Source organism: Lissotriton vulgaris, chromosome 3_2, assembly GCF_964263255.1.
Source record: "Lissotriton vulgaris chromosome 3_2, aLisVul1.2, whole genome shotgun sequence".
NCBI classification, from domain to species: Eukaryota; Metazoa; Chordata; class Amphibia; order Caudata; family Salamandridae; genus Lissotriton; species Lissotriton vulgaris.
The window spans coordinates 259011852-259033918 of record NC_141690.1 but is presented as its reverse complement, the minus strand read 5'-3'; the positions used below and the strand labels follow the sequence as shown (position 1 = coordinate 259033918).

General features: G+C 48.7%; 1 protein-coding gene and 1 non-coding gene across 3 annotated transcripts in view; both read right to left on the bottom strand.

Moving 5' to 3' along the window:
- LOC147725632 (uncharacterized) overlaps positions 1-22067 on the bottom strand; it is a 185026-nt gene that overhangs the window by 146974 nt on the left and 15985 nt on the right. The window lies entirely within an intron of this gene.
- Positions 244-315, bottom strand: TRNAC-GCA (transfer RNA cysteine (anticodon GCA)). The gene has a single exon. It is a non-coding gene; the product is annotated as a tRNA-Cys (tRNA).

Genomic DNA, 22067 nt, shown 5'->3' with positions numbered 1-22067 from the left:
ATCTCGCTTTCGCTCCCTTTGTGTCTCTCTCTCTTTCACCTTCTGCGTTTCTCTCTCTTTCAGCTTGTGTATCTCTCAGACAAAGTGCCTTAGCTTTAGTCAACTTGTCAGTATAAAGTTAAATGTTTGAATCGTTTGGTCGTTTCTAGGAAACATGATCCAAAAAGCGTTCTTTTTCGCATCAACAAACTTCTTTTTAGGCTTTTCACAAAATATTGTAAAAAGGATTGAAAAAAAATCTGAAGGGGACACCCAGATTTGTACCAGGGACCTCTTGATCTGCAGTCAAATGCTCTACCACTGAGCTATATCCCCGCCTGTTCCATCTCTCCACAATAAGGAATATATTTGTTTTCATTGGCCCTTCCTGTGCAATATCTTTTAGTTTTACATTTCCGTCTTGTAGTTCGTTTTTTCCGCTCAGCTCTATCCTCAAGCCATTGGGGTTTTTTAGCACTGAGCTACAAACATGTCCTCCAATTCTGTTCCTGTCCTTCACCTCTTTGGTGTGCCTGACCTATATTCACCGGTCTTGTTCTTTATTTCTCCACTGACCTACATGGCCCTGCTTCAAGGCGCGCCCCGAATATGATGACGTTTCACCTTCTGAATGCGGACAGAAAGCCTTCTTAAATAGGATGTTTTTGATTTTACCTCCGCGAGACGCCATGGAGCAGCACCTGGAGTCAGGGGCCGCGCCGCGGATGGCACACAGGCCCTCTGGGGGCTTCTGCACAAGCAGTCAGGACAAAACCCTGCCAGCTGTCAAAAACGGCGCCTCAGTCAAACAGTATCTGTAAAGCGCGCTAATCACCACAGCAGTGCTTAATTTGTAAGATTTGAAGTGCAGGTGCTCAAATCTTTGTCGGAGGCCACACCAACTTTTCTCTGGCTCCACCCCCTTCCTCCGATTTAACCAGGCCTGGGATCTGTAGAACAGGAAAGGTCTTTTGTCCAAGATCACACAGCATTGGTCAAGTGGGAAGGCATTATTTGAAGGGCCATCTCCTTGTGCCACGATCGTCAAGCAAATACAGGCCGGACTGTCTGTAAATGAAATCTCTCTTCAGGGATAGACTACAAATTTATAATGACATCCGGGGGATTTAAGGTGCATGATAAAGAAAACTAAAAGTACCAGGATGCATCGAGAAAAACAGACGTGAACGAGCTGTGCATGCCTGACACGGGCTAACTGTCAGTGCTCGAGGATCATTTGTAAACCCTGTCTCGTGCACACAGAGGCACCGTATCTGAGCATCTCGCATAATTCCCGCTCACAGCATATACCTGCTATGGGCTCGAATACAACACCGACGCATCAGCCAGTGCATGGCTAGATGTGTGCGTGAAATACATGTAGAGGTGGAACCTTGTCAGCAGCTCTGGACACTGGTAGACGAGCTGACTACAGTGCAGATGTAATCTTCAGTATGCAGAAGTCTAATAATGCACGCTTCAAACACTATAAATAGCAGGTGCTTCTTTTAAGCCAGTTGAATCTACGCATTTCATTGCCCCTTGAAGGATGAAAAGTAGCTCAGGAGTAGTCAATTTCAATTTAAACCTATGCATTTCATTTAAGAGCCCCGAGCGATGCTCAGACATGCTGGAGACAGTAGCCTCGTGTCATTTCATTACAAGCAACCGGACGGATGCACCAGACCACAACCTTAAATAAAATGACGGATGGAAGGCATAGACACGTCACGAACACTTCTATCAGTGGGCCGACTGGGACTTGAACCATAACTCGAGACCTCGGCAGTAGCACATTAACCCTCAGTCATGCATGCGTTTTGAAACTACTAGCAGTGCACACTCATCCAAAAGGAATACTATAACAAGAAACATACACAATTCATATAGCTACAAACCAGGTGAAATACTGCAAACCCTGCAAGGCGTTAAATACCTCCAATGCTGCAATTCATATACATAGATTAGCGATTTATCGCCATGAGGTAATGAAAGTAGTAACAGGCACTGCGCTAACAGAGACCTGCCTAATTTAACAAAGGTATATAGCGACGAGTCGATGTGTTAGAACCTGCATGCGTGGCATCCGCAACCCAGAAGGAATGGCAAACCACCGCGCGTCTTTTAGACTGGTATGGCGCCTGAACCGTGCCTGCCAGATAGGCCTGGCGCAGTGTGTGCGCTGGGGACAGTCTGATACAGGAGTATGTGTGTCAGCTGGAGGAATGTGTGTCTGGCGAGAAAGATGGCGCATGCAGCCTGGGCCTTACCTGGGCTGCCTGATGAACCTAGCTGTCACGGGTCAGGACTCGAGTGAGAGTAGACTCGTCTCTGCAGTCTGTCCGTGTTAGCTCCAGGCGCTGGGAGTTGATGACTCAGTGATGGCAGGCTTCCTTCTCCCAGTACGTTCCGAGGACCACCACCACCACCACAGAATGCAGGCACACGCCGACTGGAACTGTGTCTGTCACCGTGGGATGGACTGATGATGACTACGGAATGGTTTCTGTTTCATTCATCGACATGCCACTGCTGTGCTTCGGAGTCTGTGGAGAGCTGCAGGTACACTTTGGCTGTGCTTGGACAAGTTTCTCTCATCTCTAGTGGTAGTGCATGGTTGGTCAGTTTCGTGGAGATTCTGGAGTGCATTTGTTTACCTACGTTTGTGTTTGCAATTATCAGAGCGGCACATTTCAAAATGAGTCAGATTTCTCATGAGATTCTCTTCTTATGAGGTTAAGCCTGCGCAGACTCGAATCCTCGGCTTCCGACGTCTGCCAGACCCGACCCCCTTGGTGAGAAACACCGCCACTGCCAATCAGGGACGAAAGCCGGAGGCCGCCAAATCCCTGCCAGGGGCCGCCACGCAAATATTGTATCCATCCTCGTGGCGGCCCCTGGCGTTTGGCGGCCCTGTGCAGGTGCACAGTTTGCACATGCCTAAAGCCGGCCCTGGGTTTGGGAGGAGTCCCAGACACACAGCAGGCGTGGAGCCAGCCCTCCGGGTGGCCGGAGGGGCGATCGAAACCCACTTCTCGAGGAGAGGTCGGAGGTGTGAAGGATACTGCTCTTCCCTCTCTTACTCACGGGGAGCGCTCTGTCCTCCCGCCAGGGTGACGCCTCTCGGCCTAGGCCGCGCTGGCTCGGCGGCCATCTTAGGTGCCGGAAAGTGGGCACACAGGGCCTACGGGCCGGGAAGATGGAGGCACGGGCTGGGAAGTCCAGGAATGGTCATGACTAACATGGAGGGAAGGGTTGGCTGGGCTGGGGGACTCAGGGGTCTGTCGTGGTGTAAGCTTGGAAGGGTGTTGCCACGGGTCAGGGAGGACCACGCCACGAGGCCGGGTAGAACATCCACAACCTCAAATGGTCCAGTCTACCTGTCCTTGAGCGCACAAGGTTCTACAAGGGACATGACCCAAACTTTCTGACCAGGTTGAAGCTCCAGGAGAGTGGCATTCCGGTCGTACCACCGCTTCATCTCTTCCTGGCTGGCCTCCAGATTTGCCTGAGCAAGATCTCTGAAGCGCCGAGTCTGGTTCCTAAAGGCCAGCATGTAACTGTATACATCCTGGGGAGGTTTCCTGGGAGATTGCTCCCAGCCTTCTTTGACCAGACTCAAAGGTCCTCTTACCGGGTGTCCATACAAAAGCTCAAAGGGGCTGAACCCTAGAGACTTTTTTGGCACCTCACGGTAAGCAAACAGCAGGCATGGTAAAAGGATGTCCCATTTACGCCTCATTGGTTCTTCAAGACCCATGATCATGCCTTTGAGGGTCCGGTTGAATCTCTCAACCAGCCCATTACCTTGTGGGTGGTAAGGAGTGGTGAACTTGTAGGTTACCCCACACTCCTTCCACAGGGACTTCATGTAATTGGAAATGAAGTTGGTGGCCCGGTCTGATACCACCTCTCTGGGAAACCCCATGCGGGAGAAAACACCCATCTTTGCCCGTCCCACCACGGGGGCCGTCACTGTGCGGAGAGGGATGGCTTCCGGGTACCGGGTGGCATGGTCCACCAAGACCAGGATGAACCTGATGCCCATGGCTGTCTTGGGGTCCAGTGGCCCCACAATGTCAATCCCCACCGATCAAAGGGGGTACTGACGACGGGAAAAGGTTGGAAGGGAGCCCTCTGCTTCCGCCCGCTTTTCCCACTTGCCTGGCAAGTTTGGCAGGTTTTACAATGGATGTCTACATCCCTTCTCATCTGGGGCCAATAAAAATGGGTGACAAGCCTATCATAGGTCTTGTCCTGCCGCAGATGTCCAGCTAATGGAACGTCATGAGCCAAACCCAGTAGGAAGGCTCTGAAGCGCTGGGGTACCACCAGCACACGGGCTGACCCAGGCTCAGCAGCCTTAAGCTGGCTATACAGGAGGTCGTTCTCCCAGTAGACCAAATGTGATCCTGACTGATCACCTGTTGTTTGGGCTGAGGCCTGCTGCCTCATACCCACAAGAGAAGGGCACACTTTTTGCTCAGCACAAAATTCTTCCCAGGAGGGACCACCATCCTGCTGCCAATGGGTCAGCTCGGGCAGGTCTCCCAGTTCAGCAACTTGTTCCCCTGTCGGTTCCAGGGCATCCCCCTCAAGGTCTGCCTCCTCCTGGACCGTGGGAACTATGGCGGATGGTTTCCCGCGCCCCCTGCCTCTTCTCATCACAGCTGGGTCCTGGGCCATACTTTCAGGCTCCAGAACTCCATCAACACCCTTACTAGCTGTCATGGACCGAGTGGTTGCACACACCCACTCCGGCACACCCAACATTTTCAAATGTGTCTCTCGCTCCACCTTAACCCAAGGGGAGTCCTCCAAATCATTGCCCAGTAGACAGTCAACAGGCATGGCGGGCCTCACAGCAACCTGAAGAGTACCCAAGACCCCACTCTTTCAAAGGGAACCTGAGCTACCTCACCCTCCTTCTGGGAGTTGTCAGCAGCTATAACAGGGTAGAATGCATGACGGACCACCTGCTCTCTGGACACCAAGTGACACTTGACAGCTGTCACACTTGCTCCGGTGTCTCTGAGAGCTTCCACCCTATGGCCATTAATGGTCACCCACTGCCTATATTTATTAGTGTTACTAGACAGAGGGGGTGGAGGGACCATTTCCATGTCTCCTAAAGAGACCAGGGACATCTCTGCGGGACCCTTCCCACCAGGGGCAACCATCTCCTCCCCTCCCAGGGCTACACTCGCCAACTGATGAGGGGTGCACGTGGTGGTACATTAGAGTTCTTCATGGGACACTGGGGATCATAATAACGGTGTCCCACCTGCTTACAAGCGTAGCAGGTCATTGGGCCCCTCGGAACAGGTTTACCTGTCGGGGCCTCTGGCTTCTTTACTGGGGGAGGCTGGGAACCCTTCCCTTGGTTCCCTTGGGGATTACTTTGGGGCCCTTTCTGAAACTCCCTCTGTTTACCCCTGCCCCCCCCCCCCACTCTTCTGCTGGGGACCCTGCCCACCTTTGGCTGAGTCTCCCACTGGACCCTTGTGGACCCTGGTACTGACCCAGCGGTCCCTCTCCTCAGCAGGTTTTCTAGGGCTAGATATCTTCCTATCAATAAGGTGCTGGCGTAGCTCTGGAAAACAGTTATTAGACAAGTGCTCCCAAGCAAACAAATCATAAAGAGCATCTTAACTTTCCACTTTGCTACCCTTTACCCAACCGTCCATGGCTCTGCAAAAAAATGACACATATTCAACACACGTAGTACCAGGCAATTTCATACATTCTCTAAAGGCTTGTCTGTACTTTTCTGGGGTTAGGCCATACCTTAACATTAAAGCATCTTTCATATGAGTATAAGACATCATATCCTCAACAGGCATGTCCAACAAGGTATCTCTCCCTTCATTGACAAAGCGACCCCACAACCCTATATGCTTTAAACCATTGGCCAATATCTTTATTCTTATGAAAATCTTTTATCACATCTTTGGGAAAATAAAACCTACTTTCTGCAGGCCCAGATGGAATGCTGCCACCAGAGAGATTTAATTCTGAACTCTTAGTTTTGAGCTCCATCTCCCTCACCATTTTCTCACGTTCAAACGCTAATTTTTCTCTTTCAAAATCTAACCTTTTGCTCTCCATTTCAGCATCTCTCCTGCTTCTTGCATTCTCTAACTCCAACTGCCCTCCTAATTTAAGTTTTGCCATTTCTAGCTGGTACTCTCGTTCCTTTACCCTGTCTTCCAATTCTTCAGGAGAAAGACCCTTAGAGGAAACGCTGCTGCCGGGAGAGGACACTGGCCCATTCACGAGCTCTTCCTCCTCCCTTCCCTCTGGCGGTACCACCACCGGATCAGAGGGAACTCTGGCCTCTAACCAGGCCTGCAATGCTGTGAGAAATTCTTCCTTATTTTTGAGGCCTGTTGTAGGAACTTTCAACTGCTTGCAGAAGTGCTGCAGCTGTTTTTTCTTGTAATCTTTTATCAATTTCCTATCAAATTACTCCACAACTACAGGGGCAGTGACTCCGGCATCACTCATGGTCAAAACTGGCAGTGTTCAAAAAATAAGCTCCAGGAAAGCGGAGAACAAAAATAGAATATCCAGATTGTGGCTGCGCTCTGGTCTGCTTTCACTATGCAGTGTACACTAATCACTGCACAGGAGTCATAAATGCAAAGTTCAAATCCCACAGCTGCCACCAATGTTAGAATCGGCTGGTCTCTAGTTGGCAGTAATCCAATTAATGTTTCAATTTAACATAGGGAGCACTTGCACGGTGGCACTGATCAGCAGTGGCACAGTGCCCAAAGCAATATTCCATCAAAACATCGTAAACAGAGGAGGCAAACAGACAAAAAATGGAGGAGAGACCCATGCCAATGATGCTAGGTCTAACATGTAGTTTCTTCTTTTTATTCAGTGCTTCTGAGTCCTGCTTGTGTTTTATTGACTCAGTGTCTCTTCCTCTGGTTTGGACTGTGCTTATATATTTTGCAAAGCCTCACTGTTTGTTGTAAATATATGGGATGTCTCCGTATTTTTACTTCCATGACTGAATTTACTTGTACTGTGTATTCTGGCACAGACACTTTCTACATTTAGCACTAGCACTTTGATTACAACCTGTTGGTTGTTTTTCATGAGTAATTTTACACCTTTGCACAGTCTCATCTACTTTTTATATACTAGTGTATATAGGGTGATTAAGGTTTTTTGCACTATTTTGCACATTTGCACATATGGTTCAGATTTATCAAATGTTCAATGGACTATCAATCAAGTACATTTACACTTGTTTGCACAAATAACTTATTTAGTACATGGTGTGATTTATTACAGTCTGTTATGTGCATGCGGTTTGTTTTAAAATATGCTTTGTATATGAGTATTGTATATTGTGAGCCTGTCTTTTAGCAGTTTTTTGGTTGAGTCTTTTATTTATATATTTGCACTTTTTGACCAGTCCATTGTAATGATTGGCTACACTAAGTATTTGAGTAGTTATTTGTCAGTGGCACGCCATGTGATCAAGATCTCCGTGGATCGATCAGAACACGTCAATGCGCACCCTTATCTGTTTCACTTTGCGGTGTTCAAGAAAAATAAAAGAACTGCGAAATACTTGTGGATTGTGTGGAGGTGTTTTTGAGGTCTGTACCTGCTTTGAAATCCCCCTCAGTGTAGAAGGTGGGACAGGACTGTTCTTTCCTATAAAATTATATATGTATGTATATATAATTTTTTTGACTGAAAAAAACGAAGGCTACATGGACGTTATAGTTAGACACAGATTTCACTCATTCAAAACCACTCAAATTCAGCAGTTATAGTTACCTGAGCTAACTATAAACTTATGCCCCCACAATGCACTGATTATGACCTCACATATTACATCGATAATGACATGGTCAGGGGCATCACTGATCGCATTTTCAAATGACACCACTGATGACATCACTGTTGACATCATCCAGTGATTGAATGTTTTCTAAAAGTTTCTGAGTGTTAAATAGGTATTACAAAAGTTAATTTAGTTTACTGTGTGTACTACTAATGATTGATTACATTTTTTAATATCTTTTATGTGAGCAGCTGTGTGACTGTGTATATCCTGAGTGGGTGTGTGAGTGACTGGGTGTGTGAGTGGGTGCATGAGTGCCTTATTTGTGAGTAAGTGAGTGTGTGAGTAGATGTGTGGTAGAGTGAGTGAGTGGCTGTGTGAGTGGCTGTATCGGTGACTGGGTGTGTCAGTAGTGGTGTGAGTGAGTGGCTGTGTTAGTGATGTGTGAGTGACTGTATGGATGAGTGAGTGGGTGTCTGAATGGCTGTATGAGTGAGTGACAGTGTGCAGTGTAGCAGTATGGGTGAGTGGCTGTTTGAGTGGGTGGTTGATTAAGTGAGTTAATGTGCAAGTGGTTGAATTGGAGAGTGAGTGTCTGTGTGAATGGCTGTATGGGCAACTGACCGAATGTGGGCATGCTTGTATGATGTGTGAATGGGTATGTAAGCGATTGTGTGGGTGTTAGTGAGTGTGTGAGTATGTGAGTGCATGTATGGGTGAGTGAGTGAGTGGCTATGTTGAGAGGCTATATGAGTGAGTGAGCGGTTGTATAGGTGGCTGTATGGGTGAATACATGGGTATGTGAGTAGCTATTTGGGTGAGTGTGTGGCTGTGTGAGGGGCTGTATGGGTGAGTGATTGGTTGTATAAATAGCTGTAAGGATGACGGATTGGTGTGTGGGTGGCTGTATGAGTGAGTAAGTGGATGTGTGAGTGGCTCTATGGATGAGTGAGTGGTTGTGTGAGTACTTGTATTGGTATGTGAATGGTTGTGTGAATGTGTGATTGGGTATATAAGAGGTTGTGTATGGGTGTGAGTGGGTATGTGAGTGGGTCTGTGGATGGTGTCAGTGATGTAATTTGGGATATCATCAGTGATATCACGGACCATGTCATGAGTGATGTAATATGTGAGGGCATAAGCATTGCATTGTGGGGGCGCAAGTTATAGTTCGCTCAGGTAACTATAACTGCTGCATTTCAATGGTTTTGTACGAGTGAAATCTGAGCCTAACTAGAACGTCCCTTTTTTTCAGTGAATTTCTATGGGTATTTACATTCTATTCTCTAACTCTACAGTCCTTGTAACCTTTGTTTTTTTCAGTGAATTTCTCCCATTTTTTAATGTTATTTGCAAACTATAACATCCCTGTAACCTTTGTTTTTTTGGTGAATTTTTACTTTTTTAATGTTATATCCTAACTATAACATCCCTCTAACCTTTGGTTTTCTAAGTAAATTCTTAAAAATTTTAAATGTGTATTTCCTAACTGTAACCTGTAACCTTTGAGAGTTAGTGAATGCATGAGTGTCTCAGGGTGTGTCTGTGTGAGTGTCTCAATAGGTGTGTGAGTGTTTGAGTGGGTCTTGGAGTAGCTCCATAAGTGTATCAATGGGTGTTTGAGTGGGTGTATGAGTATCTGAGTGGGTTTGTGAGTGGATGCCAGAATGTCTGAGTGAGTTTGCGAGTGCCTCCATGAGTGTGCGTCAGTCTTTAAGTGAGTGCATGAGTGTCTGAGTGGGTTTGTAGGTGGGTGAGTGGGTCTGTGAGTAGTTATGCAAGTCCCTGAGTGGGTCTATGAGTGGGTACATGAGTCTCTGAGTAGGTCTATGAGTCCATGAATCTATGACTGGGTCTCTGAGTGATTGCATGCATCTATGAGTGGGTCTGTGAGTGGGTGCGTGAGTCTTTGAGTGCATCTGAGTGGGCGCATGAGTATCTGAATGTGTTCATGGGTCTCTGAGCGGGTTTGTGAGAGGGTGCATGAGTGTCTCACTTAGTCTGCTAGTGTTTGCATTAGTCTGAGTGGATCTGTGAGTGGGTGTGTGAGGTGGTGGTCCCCTGGGGTGCCTATGGCTCGGGAGGGGGCCACGTGGCCTCCCTCCCATTTTTTGTATGTATTTGATCCCAGGGATGTGGTGGTCCACAGGGTTCGAGGGGACCTATTAGTATTTATTTTAAACAGAATGGGGGTTGGGAGCACACTGCCTCACAGTCCCAGCACAGTTCACCCCTTTGCATCCTGGTAAATGCAGTACACAGTTCAAACCTACTGCAAAATTAGCTGGAGTTTTTCACCAAAGTTGGTGCTGACATTGCTGTATATCTCTAGACACGTGTTTCTGGGTTGAGCCCGTCTTTAGTAGAGAGCAGCAGTATTAGAGAGCAAAGAAAAATCTTATGGGGTTGCTGGAAATGCTGCCAAGTTTCTCTCAGGTCACAGTACCACTCACAGGCGCATCTCCAAAGCTTGTCAGCTTGCTGGCTCAAGGGAGCCTTTTAAACAGAATGGGGGTTGGGAGCACACTGCCTCACAGTCCCAGCACGGTTCTCTCCTTTGCATCCTGGTAAATGCAGTACTCAGTTCAAACTTACTTCAAAATTATTTATTTATTTATTTTATTTTAAGGTTTTATAGAGCGCAAACTTGATCCGTGAGGGTATCAGAGCGCTTTACAGGTTCATAGAGTAATACAGAAAATACGGTTATCCCATGAGAGCAATACATCAGAGGGCTATACAGAATCATGGGTCATATGGTAGGCAGTGTGTCAAAGGGAACTGTGCAATGGAGGGAGGGAGTGAAAAACTGTACATAGGAACATTTTACAGAATAGAGGGTCATACAATAGGGAGGATATTGCAGGGGTGCTTTACATTAGGGGACGGAAAAAGAAAAGAAAACTATACAACAGGGTAATTTACAGAGTCGAGGATTATACAATATACAGGATATCACACGGGTACTAAGTCTCTCGGTGGCTGTGGAGCGGGTTTAGCCAAGGAATTTACCCATGAGGAAGGGTTTAGCCTCTTTTTTGAAGCGTTTCAGGGAGTGGATTCTTCTGATGTCAGGAGGGAAGGAGTTCCATATTCTTGGAGCAGTCCCGGTGAAAGCCCGATTGTAGGTTTTTTTTCTTAAAACGTGCAGGCCGGAGTAGGAAGGTATTTGCCGATCGTGAGTTTCTGCTTCCTCCGGATATCACAAGCTTCTGTGCTAGATACGCCTGGGAGTTGGAGTGTTAGGCCTTGTGCGTGATGCATGCCAGCTTGAGGTGAATCCTAGCCTCGAGGGGAAGCCAGTTCAACGCTTTCAGGTGAGGAGTGATGTGATCGAATTTTCTAGAGCCTGTAAGTAGTCTGGCGGCTCCGTTGAGGCAGGCTTTTAAGGGTGCCTGAGAGACCTTAAATCACAGTTTTCGTTCTGAACCCTCGGACTCCATTTTGTAAACGGCATCCATCTTATGGCTTGCCCTCATATAAGTCAATTGATTAAAGCGGAGCTTGATCTAAAAGGACACGTCCACCTTAGCTGACTTCCCCATGACCTGGCCAAACTGACTCCACTGCCTCCAGCCAAACCTTTTCAGGCAGTCCCCTCGCCCAGTGGCCGAATAAGATAGCATCAATGCACAACATGCCATAAACCATTCACTACATACCGACCATGTTTTCTACACACATACACCTGTCCATGTTCCTTGTTTATGGCCAGTTTTATGACAAGGAGGTGCCCTGTTTTATTGGGGTTTCATCGATATCTGATGGGAGTTCTGGGCCTGGCTGGGTAATCTATCACAAACTGGACATCTAAAATATGGGTTGGCCAGCATGACTTCGCTCTTTGCCTTGTTGTAGAAATATGTGTATAACCGTATCATAAACTCAAGAATTCTTGCCTGCAGCTGTTATTTTCGTATAAAAGGAGAAGGCTGGTTCTGTAAAAACGAAAAGTCTCCTGAGAACTTACGACCCGTGATGTTGTAATTCTAGGACGCTTGTTACTTGGTTGCAACCAATAAAACTCGATCTCTGACTTCACCTAGAAGACTCTTGGTTTCTGTGGTCCGGAACAGGGAGAACTCGGAGGTCTTCGGGTGTTATCCCCTGGCACCACCGGGTTCCTAAAAACCCGGCACCTCAAGTGTGGATAGGGATGGAGGAGGCGGAAGGTCAAGGTTCGGTGGGGGAAGTGAGGCTGCCTTGAGTTCGGTACCTAAGGTTTTGATTTTGTTTGCGAAAAACAAGGAGAAATCCTCGGAGGAGATGAGAGACTTGGGGTTTTCTTTCGCTGTTTTGGACAGTTTGCTGGAGTTTTTCACCAAAGTTGGTGCAGACATTGCTGTATATCTCTAGACACGTGTTTCTGGGTTGAGCCCATCTTCAGTAGAGAGCAGCAGTATTAGAGAGCATAGAAAAATCATCTGGGGTTTCTGGAAATGCTGCCAAGTTTCTCTCAGGTCACAGTACCACTCACAGGCACACAGGTGCATCTCCAAAGCTCGTCAGCTTTCTGGCTCAAGGGAGCCTTTTAAACAGAATGGGGGTTGGGGGCACACTGCTTCACAGTCCCAGCACAGTTTGCCCCTTTGCATCCTGGTAAATGCAGTACACAGTTCAAACTTACTTCAAAATTAGCTGGAGTTTTTCACCAAAGTTGGTGCAGACATTGCTGTATATCTCTAGACACGTGTTTCTGGGTTGAGCCCGTCTTCAGTAGAGAGCAGCAGTATTAGAGAGTAAAGAAAAATCATCTGGGCTAACTGTGCTGGGACTGTGAGGCAGTGTGCTCCCAACCCCCATTCTAGTATTTATTTTATCCTGGAGGGGTGGTGGTCCCCTGGCATATGTAAGCCCCAGGAGGCGTGGGTCCCCAGAGCTCTTAGAGTCCAATGGCGAGGGGTCGCACAACCCCCTCCTTAATTTCAATAAAGCCCTGGGAAGGTGGTGGTCCCCATGGTTCATAAGGGTCTCAAGAGGAGGGCCCGTACCCCCCTCCTTTAGTTTTTAATTTTTTTTGCATGCCCCTTGGACCTGGCCCGCCCAGGGGCTTTCTTGAATAAAGTATAGGAGCCTGTGGGGGTTTTTTGGGTTTTTTTTGTCATGAAGGCATGAATCCATTGGTTTTCGGTGCACACTTTTTTTTAATAATTGATATTTGGCGCTAGCAGGGTCCTTCTGAGACCCCAGCCCCACGGCTTGGGGGCAGGGTATTCCTACCCTGCCCCCTTCTTTTTTATTCATTTTTTTAGGTTTTTGGGGGACTCAGCCTCTGGCTGCCAGCAGTTCATGATTGAACTGTTGGCAGCCAATCAGATCTCTACATGAGATTGGGAAGATTCACAGAGGGTTTGTGTCGCTAGATATACAAATTTGGATTTTGTTCATTAATTCTAAAACTACTGAATGGATTGACACCAAATAACAAAAAGGTCACTATCTGGACCAAGCGCTACCTTTCTGCGAAATTTGGTGTAATTCCGTCCAGCGGTTCGGGCTGTATTCGTATCTAAAATTTCTATTAGAATTTACATGGGAAACGCAAATTTCTTCCCCCGTCCTCCCCTTTTTCATGGCCCCCGCTTCATGGATCATCCCGAAACGTTCCATGCACAACTAGAATGACCGGCATACATTTTGGGAGCATTTCTTAAGGATTCGTCTTGAAGAAGATAGGAATGGGTGATTTGACAGGAAATGGCGCTCAGGGAAAATCACAAAGTATTTATCCGTTTTTTATATATGCAGTGTTTTAAGAGGAGGAAGTGATTCACACTACTACCCTTCAACCATTTATGCTAATCAGACAATGACTACACAAATGTCTAACACACGCTAAATAGAGTGTACAAATTATATCAAACTGTCAATTAATGCACATTGAGCCAAGTAAATTTGCCTGTGCTCGGGAATTCTTTCTTTTCTTTATTATTTTTGTCTCTTGTTAGACTCTTTACTTGTTTCTGTTGCCAACATGTGTTTCGTCTGATAGGGAATACCCCAAGACTTTTTCAGAGTTACATAAAAATGACAGTTCACCCTCATCACATAATCATTATCCATGCCATTTTCTACACAATTGTTGTCTCATTGCTGCACAGTGAATAGTTACATGGAATGGTGAGGAGGCATAGGCACTATTCACAGTTAGCAAAAACCTCAAACAAAGCCAATCTTCAAATTCATAACACTTAATATGGACTATGTATGTCGATCCAATCAGACACATAGGTGGCATGGTATCCCATGGTGTGCAAATAAATTATCGCCAGTTGGTGGAATAAATGCCCAAATGTGCACCTACAACCCTGGGGGCGTGAGCAAAATCTTGTTATCTTTACACCAAATCGAATCCAAAGTAGGTAAACATTCCACTTGATCAATAACGTTTGTATATGGACAAGCAGGTATCCTGAGAAATTCTGACCAAAATAAATATGAAATTGAAAGTGTGATGCGTCAATGACAAAACTAAAATAGTACATTGCATTAATTCAGAATAACAGTCAACTGAGTCAACACTCACAGCAATTTATTAAGTAGTCTCCCTTAATCCTTTGATGGGTAGAGCACATGTGGATGTCTGTTAAATTTCTTGTGAGCCTCCTCTTTCCAATTCTATTCATGTAATCTGTTAGTCATTAAATCAGCAGGATCCAATCAGTGACAATACCACCAAACTACATTATGAAGTATGGTAAAGTAAAACTACCACGCTTAGCTACAAAGCGGGACATGTGTGAGGTAACAGATATTCAGCAATGTAACAGAACTAAACGTCCAAATCCCCACATCAGTAATTTAAATAATATATTTCCTCGACTGGGTAGTACCAACCAATCTGAAAAGTATAAACTGTTATTCTCAATTAGAACCACACAATCACCCTGTTAATCTATAGAGCTATTCGCCCATACTTCTGCTTACCTAGACGTGGTTGAAATTCTGTATCTTGTCTTGCTGCCCATACGTTGAACCTGTTAAGAGTACCAACCAGAGCCGAAAATCAAGATAAACCCAGTTACAAATCCTTCCTGGATAGAAATGAAAAGGGGACTATCTCAAATTGGGCACATGTCATGTCGCTATGAGAGCCATAGTTGTGTGGCGTAACCGGTGAAAGTAGACTAATGAGCTAATATCACTCCTAATGGAGAACCACACTACTACTCTAGAATTCTCCCTTTTAGAAAGTAGATATTTCTCTGCCTACACTTAGTCTGGGCACTGCAGACTCCCCCTTCCATCTGCATGCTGATAGCTTGCCTGGGCTGTGAGGAGGGAGTGGTGATTCACATCTTCCCCACTTGAATGGGCTGTGACTGGCTGCCCATTGTAGCATTAAATGCCCTGCCTTTGGCCACTATGACAGCCAGGTCAGGGAAGGCAGAGAACATCCCAGATATCTTCTAGAAACTCCTACCCCCTAGACCCTGCCAGAGACTTCTGCCCCCTTCTAGTAACTGGACTGCAGGGTATAAAAGGGAGGGTCCTGGCCACACATCTTTGTTACACTGCTGGACCAGGCAGAATCTCTGCTGGAGTGAAAACTGCTATGCCAGGAGAATTGCCACACTGCTGAGGCTGACTTCTCCTAGGAACTGCTGCCCCAATTTGCTGAGCTGCCTTACAGCCTGCTGATCTTGCCCTGCCAGGGAGACTGAAGAAATTCCTCTAGAGTGTCTCCACGCTCTGCTGCTGAGTGTCCCCCTACCTGGTGGGGTATTCATAAGGACAATATTTTACAAACTGCCTTTTGGAACCACAACGCTGCCAGGACTTGCACTGTAGCGCAATAATTGTACTTTGCACCGCAGGCACAGTGATCTTCAGGACTGCCTGTTATAAAAGGACTTTTTGATACCCACTCGTTCACCAGGCAGCGTGCCTGGGGCTGCGCTCAACGTGGGTCTTCCACTGTGATCAAAACTGCCACTGAAATCACCACCACTAGTCCGTGGTGAAAGCGCTCCCAGAAACGCTTCTGCAACTAGCCCTGAAGTCATCGCTGCAGGCCCGAGTCGGATCGCTATTTAAATAACCCCCAGAATCCCCGCTGTGGGCCCGAGTCCTGGCGCACCAAAATCGCTGCGGGAATCACCGTCGCCGGCCCGGGAGACTCGGGAACCCTGTGTGCTGCCCCGCTGACATCAGAGCAGGGCCGCGCTGGGATTTGTGGGAAGTCAGAGTAGGACCGCGCTGGGATTGGTGCAGGCATAGGAGTGTTGCCCGGCAACGAGGGGCTTGTCCTGGAGTGAGGCTGCGTTGGAAATCAGGAAGTGCTGCCCCGCTCACAGCGCCAACGAAAACCCAGCGTTCCAGAGGTAAGAGGAGCCTTGTACCACTGCCAACGACATCTTCCTCAGGTAACGATGCGGTTGTGCATGCTGGGAGGTCGAGGGTGGCATTGCCTTAAGTGGAACTGGCTCCCTACAACAGCGGGCTGGCCGGGGACTCTGCATCATATCGGGGACCTACCGGGAACTCCGTATTCCGAAGGACAGGCCTGTGGGAGAATGTGCTCGATGGACCGCAGGGAATTGGAGACTGCTGGGCCCTCTTCTTTCCCGATCGACAGGTCTGTTAGCTCTGAAACGCTTTACCACAAACCATTAAGAACGCACTGCCCTCAATACAAACAGGGCAAATAGTAGCACACCGTCCTAATCTCTCGATCTAGGGGCTGTTGCCCCCAACGCTTCCTCCCTGAACCTGGGGACTCAAAAGGGGCTCAAAGAGTAAAGGCCTCAGAGAGGAATAACCCCGGAGATAATAGGGTGGTAGTGAAGGGCACAGCATAAACCAGGAGAGTGCAAGCAGGGGGATGCAACCAAGTAATTTGGAAGCACGTTCATACATCCAATAGGACGTTCAGAGAAGGGTGGGCACGTTACCCCAGGAGCACCCCTAAAACACATCGAACTTTACAAATCATTCACAGGATATTATAAGGTTGTGGGCAAGAAAAAAATTAGAATATTACACAGAACAGTTGTGACACTGCTCTTTGGTATCTTTGAAATCCGAGGGACACATGCTTGGAGATACCGCGGTCAGGTGCATTATCTTCACGTAAGGGACTGTTTCACCCTAGAACTTTCCGCTTGGAAAATTACAGTCCCAACCAGATTATATTTGTAATCCCATTCTCCAGAGACATTTTCCCTGGAAACCTTAACTGGATGTAATTGATTCTTGCCATTTTTTAGCTTGATAAATTTTAGATAAAGATACTTTTATTTTTATATAAAACCGGTGTGGTGTCCCTTTTGTGAGTGTTTTTGCTGAGTTACTGTTGTTGTGTGTTGCACAAATACTTTACACATTGCCTCCTGCGTTTAGCCTACCTGCTTTGCACCAAGCTACCCGGTCGGAAGCAGTGGTCCCTACCTGGGCTAGGGTGCATACCCCTGCCAACTAGAGACCCCGGTTCTAACAGAGGCACAAGATGTACAGAAAGAGGCAGGAGGGATGCAGAAAGAAGGAAGAGAACTGCAGAAAGAGGCAAAAGAATTGCTGAAAGAAGCAAAAGAGGTGTAGAAAGAAGCAAGAGAAGTGCAGAAAGAACTAACAGAGGTGGAAAAGGAAGGAAGAAAGGTATAGAAAAAGGGAGAAGAGGTTCACAAAGAGGCAGGAGAGGTATAGAAAGAGGCAGGAGAGGTGCAGAAAGAAGAAGTGCAGAAAAAAGCAACAGTGGTGCTGAAAGAGGCACAAAGGGTACAGAAGGGGCAAGAGAAGTGCAGAAACAACCAACAGAGGTACAGAAAGAGGCAAGAGGTGCGGAAACAGGGGGGAAATGTACAGAAAGAGGGAACAGGGGTGCAGAAAGAGGCTAGAGAGGTGGAGAAAGAAGTAAGTGAGGGTTAGAATGAGGCAACAGAGGTGCATAAAGACGCAAGAGAGGTACAGAAACAAGCAAAAGAAGTACAGAAAGAGGCAAGAGAATTGCTGAAAGAAACAACAGAGGTGTGAAAAAAAGCACGAGAAGTGCAGAAAAAGTCAAGTGAGGTGTAGAAAGAGGCAACAGAGGTACAGAAAATGGCAAGAGACTAGCAGAAAGAAGCAAGAGGGATGCAAAAAAGGGAAGAAGGGTGCAGAAAGAAGCAAGAGAGGTGCAGAAAGAAGCAAGTGAGGTACAGAGAGAGGCAAGAGAGGGGCAGAAACAGGCAGGAAATGTGCAGTAAGAGGGGACAGGGATGCAGAAAGAGGCAGGAGGGGTACAGAAAGAGGGGAGAGGGATGCAGAAAGAAGCATGTGAGATGCAAAAAAGAGGATAAGAGAGGTACAGAAAGAGGCACAAGAAGTGCAGAAAGAGGCAAGAGAATTGCTGAAAGAAGCAACAGAGGTGGAGAAAGAAGCAATAAAAGTGCAGAAAGGGGCAAGTGGGGTACAGAAAGAAGCAGGAGTGGTGCAGAAAGAAGGAAGAGAATTGCAGAAAGAAGTAGCAGAGGTGCTGAAAGATGCACAAAGGGTGGAAGAAAGAGCAAGAGAAGTGCAGAAAGAACCAACAGAGGTATAGAAAGAGGCAAGCGAGGTGCAGAAAGAACCAGGAAAAGTACAGAAAGCTGTAACGGGGGTGCAGAAAGAGGCAAGAGATTTGCAGAAAGAGAAAAGAAGGGTGCGGCAAGAGGGGTGCAAAGAGAAGCAAGAGCAGTGCAGAATGAACCAACAGAGGTGTAGAAGAAGCATGTGAGGTATAGAAAGAGGCAACAGAGGAGCATAGACGCAAGAGAGTTGCAGAAACAAGCAAAAGAAGTGCAGAACGAGGCAAGAGAATTGCTGAAAGAAGCAACAGAGGTGTAGAAAGAAGCAAGAGAAGTGCAGGAAGAGGCAAGTGAGGTACAGAAAGAAGCAGGATGGGAGCAGAAAGAAGGTAGAGAAGTGCAGAAAGAAGCAGCAGAAGTGCAGAAAGAGGCGCGAAGGGTGCAGAAAGAGCAAGAGAAGTGTAGAAAAAACCAACAGAGGGACAGAAATAGGCAAGAAAGGTGCAGAAACAGGCAGGAAAGGTAAAGAAAGAGGGAACAGGGGTACAGAAAGAGTCAAGAGAGGTGTAGAAAGAGTGGAGAGGGGTGCAAAAAGAGGCAAGAGGGGTGCAAAAAAAGGAAGGTGAAAGGTAGATGATGTGCACAAAGAGGCAAGAGAGGTACAGAAAGAGGCAGGAAGGGTACAGAAAGAGCAAGAGAAGTGCAGAAAAAAGCAACAGAGGTACAAAAAGTGGCGGGCGTGGCTTAGCAAGCCACGATGGCGGCGGTGTTTTGCTGAGGCTCCGCGATCGGGCTTGCATCCTGCCCGTTTCCAGGGATCGCCGTGAGCCTCAGCCAACGAAACAGTGACCGGCGGAAGCGGCAGCACCAGGGGCTTCACTCGAGAGAGCCGTGGCCGCTGCTGAAGTGCGGCATTAGCGGAGAAAAATGTTATCTGCCGAAGCGGGGAGCCGGACCACAAGATGGCGGCCGTGTCCCCGGCCATCTAGACCCGAGGCGTCTGCACCCTCGTTGCCGGACCAGAGACCCTGGGGAACACGCGCACGAACCAGGGCTGCGGAGCTCCTGGCAGGTCGGCGCAACTGACTCCCGGAGGTGTATTCGGCACCGGGCTCGCCGCGGCGAGCGCGCATCGGCGCGCAAGATGGCAGTCACCGGACTGGAGCCTCACCCCACCAGCATTCCTACCCGGCTGGATGCCGGCCTGACCACCGTGCACTGAGGGACGCCAGCGAGCACACCACCAACGCGGCGCCCGGACCCTCCTGCGACGGAGAAGCTCCGGACGGGTGGTGAGTGCCAGCTCCCCCTCCCCCCCGGGGGCCCTCGTCGCTACCTCCCCAGTGGCCTCCGACCCCCCTGAAACCCCCAGCGGTCACCCACCGCCGCACTTCCTGGACGGGGGAACGAAGCAGCAAAGACATTCCTGGCACAGCGGACAGCCCCGCTGATCGGGCTGCCTGACCTTAACATGGCGCCCGGAAGGGCTCAGGTGCCAGGCCTGGTCCGGGCCTCCCCATAACGATGGCGGCGGCGACCCCCCGCCAGGATACAGTGGAGGCACGCCACAATAAGACCAGATCCTCACCACCAATGTCCCACAGGACCCCTCCACCCAGCCCACCTTACCTCGACTCCCGCCATAGACTATTCACAGCCTTCGAGGGGAGAGGTGTGCAGCTGGCCCCATACCACGCCAATAGCCTGCTGCCGTGAGCCTGCAGACGCCAACGCAGGCCCCACCACAGAACCGGAGGGGCCCCGAGCGAGCCCAGGGGTACCTCGACAGCCACAAAGACTACTTACTTGACCCCCACAGGATTGGCCCTCGCCCCAACTACCCGTGGCTTCAGGACTCCATGACGCCGAGGCGCCCTCTCCCACAGCCCAATGGGAAAACCAAGGGGCACGCAGATGACTGCTGTCCCTGAAACGGCCATCGAGAAAATGCTGCACACAAGGACATGGACTCAGGCAAACACGCCAAACGCGGATCCCACGCTATCGGCGAAACTGGATCAGGTACTGGCGGCTATCGAAATGTCCCGGCTCTCTATGGAGGAACGTCTGGGCGCCCTGACGAAGGACATCAGCCTAATCCGCGACCATCATCGCAAACTGGTGGATAGAGTGAAGGAGGGAGAGCGAAACGTGGCAGCGCTTCAACCCACGGTGAAAACGCAAGAAGCAGACATGAAGGAAGTCATGCGCCGAGTGGCGGCCCTCGAGGAGCGCACAATCGATTTGGAGGGACGCTCAAGACGCTGCAACATCCGCGTCCTGGGACTGCCGGAGGGGATTGAAAACTCGGACCCGCTGACCTATATGGAATCATGGACCAGATCGTTTACCCCCGAGTCGGAGCGGTCAGCGTTCTTCTCAATCGAAAGGGCACACAGGGTCCCCGCCTGGAAGCCCAAGCCGGGCCTACCCCCACGCCCCATGCTGGCTAAGTTCCTACATTTCCGAGACCGTGATGCGGTGCTTCGCGCGGCCCGGGTGGCAGGCCCCTTGCAAGTGGAAGACCAACAGGTCATGGTATTCCCAGATTATGCCCGCGAGGTACAACAGCAACGCTCGACCTATCTGGAGGTTAAAAGGCGTCTCCGCAAAAATAATCTCCAGTACTACCTACTGTTCCCGGCCCGCCTTAAGGTGCTTCACAACGGGAAATCCATCTTCTTCACCACGGCGGAGGAAGCACAGGACTGGGCGGAGTTCCACTGTCCGTTGATCCCTAAGCCCGGTCCCCAGCGGAGACAAAACAACGACTCACGACGATCCAGAAGACGAGGCATAAATCGCACCCGGACAGACACCTCCAAGATTCAAGCATCCTCACCCTCGGGTTCACCCGATTTCACGCAAATTATGCAGGAGCGGCGGGACGCCCTACGGGCGGTGACCGAACTGCACACTTCTCCCCAAGCCTCGGACCTGGAAAGCCAACCACACCTGTTCACCCCTGAGAAGGACCGGGACAGCGACGGCACAATGTCAGGATTTGGTCCGATCTCATCTCCCCTCCTTGCGGTGCATACAACGGACACTACCCAAGCAGGCCAGCCTGGCTCCTCTTCAGGATGAACAATTGGACGATTGCTGTATCCTCTTTCTCTATGGTTGTTGATCGTGCTGTGCGAAGTTTGCGCGCCAAAGAAGCTTAGTTAGTTGGCTGTATATGCACGCACGCGAATGCTACCCCTCCTACAACAGCCCGATCCACGCATAAGCCCGGCAGTAACACACGCTGCCACCCCCACAGAATTTTGTTATATTTCTCCCCTAGTGGGACACTAGTTTGGATATGCCACCCCCGGTGATATATCCCCGGCATTGGGACTGTTCCCCACCTTTGTTTCTACCTGTTGTAGCCCCCGTTAGACCCTCCCCCACACATACGCAACCCCACTCTTTGTTGTTTTCCCGCCATGATTTGTAGGCCCCACGCGAACCACATAAATTGCCCTCAAAATATATTTTAAAACATTTTACCTTCCCACTCCCTATGTACACCCCTGAGCACCTTACAGAGTTCACAGTGTTCCTACCCTTCCCTCTACTACTTTTTTTTACTGTACTCCTTTGAACTGCATCATAAAATGGCTGGCAACACTGAACCGTTCCCAGCCAATGAGCAGCAAGCTCATGCTTGGAACACCTTAGCCAATAAAATGTCTGTGGTGTTCTGCAGAGGGGGAGGGAATGGCTGCGAACACTTCCTAGTTGTAACCGTTCACAACCAATAAACAGGAAGCTCCTGCTTGGAACACGTCAGCCAATCAGATGTCCGT